At 42.6% G+C, this 8,324-nt stretch overlaps 1 protein-coding gene across 1 annotated transcript in view; it reads left to right on the forward strand.

Moving 5' to 3' along the window:
- The window catches only part of LOC148118594 (uncharacterized), a 150,297-nt gene that overhangs the window by 48,373 nt on the left and 93,600 nt on the right, over positions 1–8,324 (forward strand).

Raw genomic sequence — 8,324 nt, forward strand, 5'->3', positions numbered from 1 at the left:
CCTACTTATAAGCTGGCAGACCCACCAGTCATCAAACTGCATCAGATATCCTGAGAAGGAGAAGACTTATCTGAGTTAATGCTTCCAAATGACAGACTTACTTGATTGGCTACCTAGACAGTCAATACCCAGGGTCCTCTACAGTTGTTGAGGGCAGAGGTTTCAGGGCAACATTCGTCTTTGAGTGGAAGAGGTCTAGACTTGCCAGGCTTCAGACAATCCTGTGGATTAGAACTTTAGGAAGACCAGCCTGCCTTGCCCTGGGCAATCTGAGGCAGTGGATCCCTCAGCGTCCTCTGTCTGAAGAGGGTCTTTGCAGCGGGTGATGTGAAGGGAAGTTTTTGCTTAGTGACTAGTGCTGCCACCTATGAAGCAAGTTCAGGGTGAAGGTTCTTCTGTTCCCTTCTGTCTTATTTGGAGGAAATGGGGGTGGTGCCACGAGCTAACCCATCTCTCTGTTACAAAAAGCCTTTTTTTTTTTTAATAATTAGACATTTTAAATGCCATATTTTCCAGATTTCTGAGCTTTTGAACACTTTTGTTTATTGGGTATATCTGAGTTATGACTACAGTATATTATCTTCCTGGAGAGCTGGATCCAAGCTGAGAGGTCTCAGTAAGTTAGCTCTTGTTAATCTGAAATAGATCTTTATAACCTTAAATATTTATCACAATTATTTAAAAATACATATCAATTTATAATATCTGAGACTTTTTTTTTTAATCCTGAAGGAGATACAACGAACAGAGCTCATTAGAACTGATTAAGACATTTTAACACAGTAATTATATGAATATATATTCACAGTTGAATTTAAGTTACATACACACATACACATAGACAGAATTAAAGCTAGATTATATTCACACATATAAGGTCAAATCAAAAGCCATATGTATACACACAGCCATATATTAAATAGAAGTTAAATAAAATAAGAAGAAAGGGAAAATTGATGTGTGCTGTGTGAGAGGAAGGTCGCTTCTCGCTCTCTGATGCCCACGTTACATACCCAGTTGCCGGTACTGAATGAAAGGAAAAACAGATTTGCTACAGGTAGAAAGGAGCTGGTACAGGAGGGTAGGATCCCCGTGTGAAATGATCGTCTAACAGTAGTGACAATTCCTTTGGGGGCCACTTTCTTTCAAGCCAACATGCATGAATTTGCCTGGGTGTTGGGGTGAGGATCTCTGTGAGAGAATGATAGTTTGGTTTTCAAAATTAATTTTAACTATATACATAGTTCACATCGGTATTATTTTATGGACACTATGAACACTTGAGATAATTAAGAGATAAGAGATAATTAAGAAATGGGGGAATACCCAGGTAAATCAGAGTTAACGAGATTGTTGAAAGGAACAGCTGTAAAAACTAAGACTTTGGATGATTTTCTTAAAACTATAGAAATGTGGAGTCCCTGGTACATCACCAGTGGAGCCCTCAATATTTCTGAATGGGAACAAGTTCGCGGGGATCTTCAAAAAACTTTGAGAAAGGAGGGGCCTGAAGTCCTGCCAATTGCCATGTTCTCCCTTTGGAGACTGATCAGGGATGCTTTGCTTACAGAGAAAGTCCAGGTTAAGCAGGCCTTGGAAGCAACAAAAGAGGTGTTATCTGAGATTCAAGATAGTGAGGCAAAGGCTTCTCTTTGTTCTGATATGGACTCCGATAAGGAGGCCAAACTGCTTGTGGGTAAGGCAGAGGAGTGAATGATTAAAAAGAAAAAGCCTCCAGACAGGGAGGGGCAAATGAGTCATGGGACAGTTTCCTCTCAGAATTTAGGGGCTCGTCCCAAGCTCACAATTTTCACCTACTGGTGTTTTTTTGGCAAGGGGGACCCATTTATTGGTTACATTTACCCACTTCCCCTAAGAAGGTAGTGACCCCATATTATGAAATGGTGCTACAGCTTCTATGGAAGGCATAGGATTTTAGTTTACAAGTTTTTGGCAGGATCCCAAATAAATTTCTAATCCCTTATCAAAAAGAGGAAATAACAAGGCTACAGAGGGTTCAAGATGGATGGACCTTGTTCATCACAACCACTGGAGCCAATTTTGATAACCATTATCCTGATTCTCGTTTAATTTCATTTTTTAAGAATCATCCTGTTATCTTTCCAAGAATTATTAAAACTTCCCCCCTTAAGGGAGTGCGCTCAGTGTTTACTGATGGTTCTTTCAAGGGCTATGCAGTGGTGGTCTCTGGTTCAATTAAAGAAAAGCAGCCCCTAGGTCCAATTTCTGCCCAAGCTGCAGAACTCATAGCTTGCCTTATGGCCTTTTCTCTTTTTAAGGATCAACCCTTCAATTTGTATACTGATAGTATATATGTGGCAGGGATTGTTGGGCCATTGGAAACCTCGCCATACATATTACCTACCTCTCAAGTTTTCCACCTTTTGGTTCAGCTGCAAAGTCTTATATGCCAAAGAGTGTTTCCTGCCTTTGTTGGCCACATTCGGGCCCATACGGATCTGCCAGGGCCCTTGGCAGAGGGAAATAAGCTTGCAGATTCCCTCACCCGCCCAATGGCATTGTTCCATTCTGAGGAACAACGAGCCCGTCATCTTCATGAAAAGTATCATTTAAACACCTCTTCTCTAAAATTTCACACTGGCTGTTCTCTAGCCACAGCTACTCAAATCACATCCCAATGTCCAGCTTGTGCTCCACTTCATAATGCCCCCAATGAAGGAGTTAATCCTCGAGGCCTCCGTCCTAACCACCTTTGGCAGATGGGTGTTACCCATTTGTCTCAAGCTGGCAGACTTAAATTTTTACATGTCTCTGTAGATACTTATTCCAAGGCAATTTATGCCTCCCTACATTCAGGATAAAAGATGAAGGACGTTATTGCTCATTGTCTACAGGCTTTTGCCTATATGGGCATTCCAGATTTTCTCAAAACAGACAATGGACCAGCTTATACCAGTCAAAGGTTTGCAAAATTTTGCCAAGAACATCAAATTACACATGCCTTTGGAATTCCACATAATCCCACAGGACAGGCCGTAGTGGAGCACACGCATGCTACCCTTAAACAATTTTTTTGTAATATAAAGAAGGGGGAGTATATCACCTCCCCAAATACCCAGTTATCTACAATTTTATACATTTTAAATTTTTTAACAGTAGATAAACAAGGTCTATCAACAATGGAGAGACATTGGCAGAAACCTTCCCAATCTCTGGTTTGGGTTAGATGGAAGGATAGTATCACGGGACAGTGGCAGTCATGCACACCCATGTTGGCTAGGGTGAGGGGGGCCGTTTGCATCTTCCCTCCAGGAACCAAAAAACCCATCTGGGTGCCGGAGCGGAATGTTCGGCCAGTGGAGCCAGGCCCTACTGGTCCTGACAATATGGATTCAAGTGAAGAACATCGAGGGAGCCCTGAGATGGGCACTGGTGAGGAATCCACCCATACTGATGCCAGTAACTAAAGTAAGGTCAGTTTTTCCATCCTTTTATTCCACCAATTATACTTAGGGGGTTCCTGCAGCAAATATAGCATTAGAAAGATCTTCATTGGGTTATTTAACGTTTGATATATCTCATGCCCTTTGCTTCTGGAAGATTAGCAATATTTCAGAGATGCCTAGTATCTCTCTTTCTGGACCATGTGTGGTCCTTAGTAATTATTCTCTGGGAGACTTTTCTTCTGATTCTTCTGGGCATCCTTGTTTTGGATTGAGAGATATCTTTTACCCAATAAATTTTAAAAGAAATGTTTCTGGACTTCCAACTCCTCCGAGACCAGCTCCCTTATGTTGAAAGACGCCACAATCCTTCAGATTGTACTTACTATTATCTTGGGGAAATTGTGCTCCCAAGGAACCATGGAAATTGGAGGGAGATAAATATTTATGGTAGTTTGGTCACCGACCTACCTCTAAAAACTCCTTGAGAGGGGCCTTTGATTATTTCTATAGAAATCCAAATATGGCAGGAGTTCCACCTACGTTCGCAGGCATGTTTCTCTGTGGCCCTCATGCATGCACAGATATTAGGCCTTTAGCCCTTCAAAGGGGCTTTGCTTTCAATGCTACAGCCAGATGGAACACATCAGACATATTTGAAACATCCCTCCAGATTAATTATGCAGCGGGAATGAATTTCTCTATTGTCAGTCTGGCTTGTGTTCTGCCTCCCTTTATGTTTGTCTCCTTTAATGGGTCAGTCGGGGAGGATGGTGTCCTTGATTGTTCTTCCAACTCCTGTTTTTTGAGCAACTGCTGGTCCCTGACGGATGAGTCCGTGCTGATGGTGAGAATTCCTGCTCTGGTTCCCCTGGTGGTAGAAGACCTACATGATGGACGAGAGCCTATCTTGTATCGAGAGAGAAGAGACTTTGGAATCACCGCCGCAGTCATGGCAGCCATCGCCATATCAGCCACAGCTGCCACCATTGCGGGAATCACCGTGTCCCAGAATGCAGCTACTGCAGAGACTGTTAACACTCTTGCTGCCCATGTTACCCAGACCTTAGAGACTCAAAATACCATGGACTTACATATTCAATTAGGGATGTTAAATTTAAATCAGCAAACAGCCTTATTGCAGGAACAGATTAATGTGTTGTGGATGGTGCAACAAGCCTCTTGTTCTCATTTTTATCATTCTGCCTGTGTGATCCTTATTCCTTATGGAAGTGAAAAATATGTCCTTTGAGGTGCAACGCCTTAATGCTTACATTAGGGAGCCTTGGAATGATTCCTTTGTAAACTTTACCCACTCTTTGGTACATCAGATTATTGCAATTAATGAAACCCGTGTTAAACCTATATCTGCTGAGGGATGGTGGAATGCCATGGCCCAGATTGGTGGTTGGGCACAGCGATGGGGAGGTGCTTTGTCCCTGGGGATCTTGGGACTAGTAGGGGTAGCAGTAGGTCTGCTCCTCTTAAAATGACTTCTAAACACCTTCACCAAGACTGAGCTTGTCCACCGTCAGGTGTTACTCAGTCTGGCCCATGACTCTCCCAGAAGTCATGAGGTATGGCTGCAGATGCTGAAAAATGAGGGTCTCCAAGAACGGGCAACCTGTGGGGTGAACCCCCCCCCCCGCCTAAGACAGGGTATGGGGGGCCCAGTGATGGGTAAGGGAAGGTACTTCCCTTGCATGACCTAAGACAGGACCCCTCATTATAAAATAAAGTTGGGGGAATTGTGGGAATTGCTACCCCGAGTTATATTTCCCTGCCCCCATTCGAAATGCTTATCTGTAAAGAATCAGAACTTCCCTCTGCTCCTGGAGTTGGATGAGGAAGTTTGAGTGCACGTGTTTATTCCTTGATCCCTGCTGGGGTCAGGTGACAGTCCCTACTGGGGACCAGTGAAGGTGGAGTGCACGTGATCAGTCCTTGACCCCTACTGGAGTCAGGTGAGAGTCCCTCCTTGGGTCAGGTGACAGTCCCTTCGCAGCCCCCTCCCCATTTGGTGACATGGTATAAAAGCTAGCCCCAGCAGAACAATAAACGAGCTGCTGTTTCACCTAAACCTCATGCTCTGTGGATTTCATTCAACCTGGACACCCTCCGCCGAGACTCGTGGTTCCAGACCGTGCTGGCGCACTAACTTTCACAGTAACAGTTTCCAGAGAGTAGGGCTGGGGATGTAGCTCAGTGGTAGAGTGCTTGCCTAATGTGCATGGGGCCTGTGTTTGATATGCATCAACACACACACAAACACACACACAAACACAGCTGTGGGGATTTGATTCCCCACCGTACAACATTGCACTGGATTTTTTTTTACCCTTGCCTTGTAGTAAGAGGTTGCTTGCTTGTTCCTGGCTGCCCAGCAGCTCAGACCCAAAATAGCCACACAAGAAACTGTACTATTTAAAACACTGTTAGGCCTATTAGCTCTAGTTTCTCATTGGCTAGCTCTTACATATTAATTTAACCCATCTCCATTAATTGGTGTATCACCACGAGGCTGTGGCTTATCAGGTAAAGGTCTAGCATCTGTCTCTGGCAGGGCTACATGGCTTCTCTCTGCCTCTACCTTCTTTCTCCTATATTCTGTCCTATGCAGGCTGAAGATAGTTTCTTTATGAACCAATGGTATTCACAGCCATACAGAGGAGAATCCCACATCATTGGCTGATCAACTTATAGTATAGCAAAGGTAGAACAATGTTGTGATAAAGATCCCTGAAGTCTGGACTCACTCCTAGGACCAAAACATACACTAGACCATGTAGGAACCAGGAGGATAGGTTTTGAATATCTCCTTCTGGACTGATTTTTTTATAATGCACATACCATTTCACTGTATCTGAAATACAGGTTTTATTTCTATTTGTTTATGTGTGTACATGTGGGTGCCCCTCCATGTGTGTTGAGGTCTGAGGTCAACCTCATGAGCCCTGACTGTATTTTAAAAAAAATTTTTTGACACATTAATCATGCAAAACATGGTTTTATTGCGATGCATATTTATACATCACAGTATATATATATATATGTACACACATACATACATAATGTGTTTTGGTCATACTCACTCCCTATTACCTTCTCTTGTCCACTTTACATCTACTCATTCCCTTCCTCTTCCCAACTAGTCCTTCTCTGTTTCTTTCTGGTTTTTTGTTTTTTTATAACTCAAAGAATGTTTAACATATCAGGACGGAGGGAGGTTATTCTCAAGCACCTTATCAGCACTGACACCAGTGAAGAAAATGTCTGTTCCTGTCCCCATCAACCATCAACTGGCTATAAATATTTGGGGAGGGTGAGCTTCATCACACTAAGGTGTTGACAGAACTGGTTTGTGCATGATTAGCACAAGGTTTCCTTGGCTAGAAGAACCTAATTGTTTCTAGTTTTAGCTCCTTGGGAATAAAGGAGAAGTTCTCCCAGTTCCTTGTGGCACAGCATCTGATACAACTGAAAGGCTCCATGCCCTTGATAGGTCCAGCGTGTCATTGACTATGAGGCTGCACTGATAACCATCCATCTTGCCATCTTGACAGGTTTTACTGATTCTGGTGTTGAAATATCTGCTGCTTTTGTTTGAGACCCTTCTGACCATCTTCTCTGACACAGGGTATGGTCCTGGTTATTACCAAGTTCAGCTGGCCAAGATGAAGGGTATATTGATGAACAGTGTTTCTCCTTTGAAAAGACAGCTGACCATCTCTTTGATGCTGCCTACTTTGGGCAGAAAGACTCCTTTTGTGGTAGTTTTGCAGTGTCAAAGGCTTATTGATTACAGAAGCAATGGACTGTTTGTCCCTAGGCCCCAGCTAATGTACCTGCCATCAATATCTACTTACATACTTGTCTGTGTTTGCTGCTGACCCATTATGTACGTCACACTGACTAAAACATTGTTTCTGAGATCTCCATGTTTCACACTGTTAGGGATTAGAACTCCTGAGATGTGGCTGTAACTGTAGAACAACCACATATGATAAGGCATTTATTTAGTAATTATACAATCCGACAAAAGGGATTTCTTAATAAACACTCATCACAACATGTAAAATTCAAATAAAAAACTAATGAAATTTTTTTAATATCCCCAAAGCAGCATTCATTTACTCTTTTAGGTCCAAAACATTTATTTTAGCTGTCTGGCATTTCATAACCACCCATCATGATTGACACAGGCTGACACACATGACGCTGTCAGGATACACAAGAACAATAGCCAACGAGTTACAAAAAATAAATCCATGATTCTGAATCACAACCAAAAAAAGAACGTTACACATATCAAAACTTCTGATGCATTGCACTGAAAAGAAAGTGTGTGCACATCATAATTTAAAGAGGCACAGCAAGGGCCTATAGGCATGTGTTTCTCTTTCACCTGCCCATTGATGAAGATGAGCTGCCTAACACTCAAAGTGCTGGCTAGTACTCCTAAAGACAATATTCCTAACTTCATTATTTTCTAAATATTCAATTTACCCCAAGACTACACTTTTTATTATTATTCATTTATCAAGAGTTTCTCCTGAATTCTGGAAGAAAACTTTGAAAACAATGGAGCCATCATCCAGCCCTGTGGTGGGAGACAGATCTTTTTTTTTTCTTGTCGGATTCTTGTTCATCTCTTCTGGATCTCTGTGTTTCACATAAAAAGTACCTTCAGTTCACCTGACCTCTTAGTAAAGCCACAGAACAAAGATCTTTTGTGTCCTTAAATTTCTCTTTAGAATTGCTAATATACTGGCACCCTTCCACCTGTGGGACAGGGAATCCCTCCAATCCACCTTGAGGAAAGGGGTGTGAAAGCTGTTCCCACCGCGAGTGGGAGGTAGAAGGGAGCATGCCCGTGGAGTGCAGGGAGTTTGCAGAGTC

Source organism: Myodes glareolus, chromosome 22 (assembly GCF_982192425.1).
Source record: "Myodes glareolus chromosome 22, mMyoGla1.1, whole genome shotgun sequence".
NCBI lineage: Eukaryota > Metazoa > Chordata > Mammalia > Rodentia > Cricetidae > Myodes > Myodes glareolus.